A 3930-nucleotide genomic window follows, 5' to 3' on the forward strand; every position below is an offset into this window, starting at 1 on the left:
AGCTCTGTAGACCAGGCTGGTCTCGAACTCACAGAGATCTGCCTGCCTCTGCCTCCCGAGTGCTGGGATTAAAGGCGTGCGCCACCACCGCCTGGCAACAGTGTAATGTTTGAAGTGAGTCAAACTCCAGCTAGAATAGTTGAAGCTGGGGAAGGAAAGTCTTTAGCCAGGCATGGTGGCGCACGCCTTTAATCCCACACTTGGGAGGCAGAGGCAGGTAGATCTCTGTGGGTTTGAGGTCAGCCTGGTGTACAAAGGGAGTTCCAGGACAATCGGGGCTACACAGAGAAACCCCGTCTCAAAAAACAAAAACCAAAAAAAAACCCCAAATGAACAAACGTTCTGTCCTAATTTCATATTAGCAATTAATTTTTAGCTGGTTGATAAAAATTGCAACTACCAAACTTTTCCAAGACAAGATAGGACAGTCCTTTAAAAATTTCTGCTTCAGAGAAAAGTCTGGCAGACAATTTGGGCTGAAGGCCAAGGATGGATGCCCCAGTGTTTCAGAGGAAACTTGGTGACTATCTAGGCAGTCAGATGTCTCTGTCACTTTCTACAGTTTTGGAAGTTGCTTGCTCGTACCTCCTTTTTACTCAGGTAACATTATATCCTTCTTGGATCTCTGATGGGTTTGTACTAGGTGGTTTTGTGTGTCAGCTTGACACAAGGTACAGTCATCAGAGAAAGGAGCATCAGTTGAGAAAATGCTTCTGTAAGATCCAGCTGTAAGACATTTTCTCAATTAGTGATCAATGAAGGGGGAGGGGCTCAGTCCCTGATGGGTGTGCCATCCCTGGGTTGCTGGTCCTGGGTTCTATAAAAAACAAGCCAGGGGAACTAAGTCATAAAAAAGTTCCCCTCCATGGCCTCTGCATCAGCTCCTGCTTCTGGGATCCGGCCATGTTTTGAGTTCCTGTTTTGATTTCCTTCAGTGATGAACAGTAATACTGAAGTGTAAGCCTAGTAAACCCTTTCCTCCTCAGCTTGCTCTTTGGTCATGGTGCTTTTCTGCAGCAATAGAAACCATAAATAAGATAAGGTTGAAGCCTAGATAGTTATGGTTACAGTTTTCCTTATCACTGAATTCAGAAAAGAAACTCATAAAAGAGGTATAAAATATATAAGGTTGAGAGACATAAAATTTAAGTTGTTTATATAAGAATACTTTAAGGTCTAAAAAGATATTTTTGGGCTGTTATTACAAATTATGATATAGAAAATGGTTTAGTTATAAACTTTGGACTCATCAAGATATGGTAGATAACAGAGTACTTTCTCCAGTTTTGCCAAATACAAATGGACTGGACATTGTGAGTATAATTCTTACCTGATAATTGTTCTTATTGCATATAGTTTTACTATGCTGGAGTTAAAACATTTTTTTATTTAGGCAAAAGGGGGAAATGTTATGGGATATTTGTATACTGCGTGAAGATGTGTTTCTGTGGTTGGTGTAATAAAAAGTTGAACAGCCAATAGCTAGGCACAAGAGGTTAAGTGAGACTTCCAGGAGGAAAGAAAACTCTGGAAAGAAGAAATGAGCAAGGTGGACTTGCCATACTGAGGAAAGGTAACTGAGCCTCATGGCAGAACACAGATTAATAAAAGCAGATTAACTTAAGTTATAGGAACTAGTTAGGGAAAAGCCTACGCTAAAGCCAAGCTTTCATAATTAATAATAAGTCTCTGTATCATTATTTACAGGCTGGGGGTCTCATAAAGGAAAGTCCAACTACACAAGTTGACTTTCTTTTTTTCCATGTCTTTAATATGCTCATACTTCTTTACTTCTTGAACATATAGACTATTTTTTTCCTTTTTTAATAATGATTTTTTAAATACAATCTTTGATCATTTTGCATAGCTATCCTTGTTTCCACTCTCTCCCCTCCTTCCACTTCTCCCACCTTCCCGCCACATCACCCTTCCATCCAGTCCTCAGAAAGGGTAAGGCTTCCCATGGGCGTCAACCAAGTCTGACCCTTCGCTTCAAGGCAACGTATCTCTCAAAGAGAATGAGCTCCTAGACGTCAGTTCAAGCACTAGGGATAAATCCTGGTCCCATTGCCGGTGGCCACACAGACTGCCCAAGCCTCACAAGTGTCCCCCACATTCAGTGGGCCTCGTTTGGTCTTATGCAGGTTTCCCTGCTATCAGTCTACAGTCAGTGAGCTCCCACTAACTGAGGTCAGCGGTTTCTGTGGGTGTTCCCATCATGGTCTTATCACTCCTCCCTCTCTTGGGCTGGTCCTAGGTAGTTTGCCCCGATGCTCCTCTGTAGATCTCTCTATCTGCTTCCATCAGTTGCTGGTTGAAGGTTCTAGGATGACAACTAAGGTAGTCACCAATCTCACTACAGGGGAAGAACAGCCAGTGCTCCTAATCACTGAGCTGTCTCTACTGCCCCTAGAACGCCATTCTTACTATAATCTAGGACACATACTTCAAATAGTGTGTTCCAAAGTTAATTAGCATTTTCACCTATACACAGCTTAAAGAGAGATTCAGCCATTTTCTTTGCTTGTTTCTGAGTCTCCTGATTGATTGGAAGTTATTCTTGTGTATAGTATAATAACATCAGGATCTATCTTTTTCCAAATGACAGTTGGTTGTCACAGCTGTTTATTGAAAAACTGTTCTTTTTTCTCCACTGACAGGAATAACAGGAATAACAGTAAAGTCTGTAGCGCCTGCTCCCTACCTGCATAGGGCCTGCTCCCTACCTGCATAGGGCCTGCTCCCTACCTGCATAGAGCCTGTTCCTTAACTCTATAGGGCCTGCTCCCTACCTGCATAGAGCCTGCTCCCTACCTGCATAGGGCCTGCTCCCTACCTGTGTTCTTTCCTAAGATCAGTCTGACTGTGAGTGTGTCAGAGATACATTGTTCTAATTCAAGGGACTGTGAACGATGTTTTAATATTTGGCACCGTTAGTTTCCCATGTAGCTTTTTCAGCATCCCATCTGTTCTTGCATATTTATTATTTCTGCATGGCTTAGCATAAACTCGCCTAGCTCCAAAAACAATAAGCTTTGTTGGCATTCCCATTGGGATTGTCTTACCAAAATCAAAAAAAAAAAAAAAAAAAAAAAACAACCCCTCCCTAGAAAACCAAAAAATAAAACCAAACCAAACAAAAAACCCTTGTTAATAAAATAACCTAGGAAGCGCTACATCTTTATGTTGCCAGTCCTCTTATGTCACAAATGACACCACTCTTCGCATTCCCCTTTAGTTCTTTTGAGGAGTTTTAAAAATGTTTTCCTCATAGTGGTTTTGTGCGTCTCTGGATTTCATTTACTCTGGGACAGTTTCTCTTCTCTGCTGCTGCTGTAAATAGATTTTCGCTACAGTTTTGCTAGCTAGCTGGCTATTGTTTGTGTGTGTGGAAGCTGTTTGTGTGCTTATGGTGGCCTATAGCCTGGTGATTTGCTGGATTATTTTACTGCTTGAGTCAGCTTGATCATTCGTCATCGAGAATTTTACAGACCTGTGATCTTGTCCAATGGTTTGGTGTCTTCGCACTTCTCGCTGCACCGTGGCTTATGCTTCCGGAAGAACTTTCAGGTAACAGCTTCTAATCTTAGAAGAAATACTCTCAGGCCAGGTGGTGGTGGCACATGCTTTCAATCACAGCACTTGGGAGGCAGAGGTGGGTCAATCTCTATGAGTTTGAGACCAGGCTGGTCTTCAGAGGGAGTTCCAGAACAGCCAAGGCTGTTACACGGAGAAACCCTGTCTCTAAAGAAAAAAAATATCATTCTTAGGTACAGTAGCACACACCTTTAATCCTAGCACTTGGGAGGCAGAAACTGTGAGTTGGAGGCTAGCCTGGTCTACACATTAAATTCAGGCCAGCTAAGACTACATGGTGAAAACAACCAGGGCTATATACCTATCATCTGTAAGTTGTTCTCTGACCTCCAC

General features: G+C 42.3%; 1 pseudogene; it reads right to left on the minus strand.

The window, feature by feature from the left end:
* Positions 1 to 3558, minus strand: part of LOC101978961 — a 9339-nt pseudogene extending 5781 nt beyond the window's left edge.
* Positions 3559 to 3930: the final 372 nt, after the last annotated feature.

The sequence above is a fragment of the Microtus ochrogaster genome, chromosome 4, assembly GCF_000317375.1.
Source record: "Microtus ochrogaster isolate Prairie Vole_2 chromosome 4, MicOch1.0, whole genome shotgun sequence".
Taxonomy (NCBI): domain Eukaryota; kingdom Metazoa; phylum Chordata; class Mammalia; order Rodentia; family Cricetidae; genus Microtus; species Microtus ochrogaster.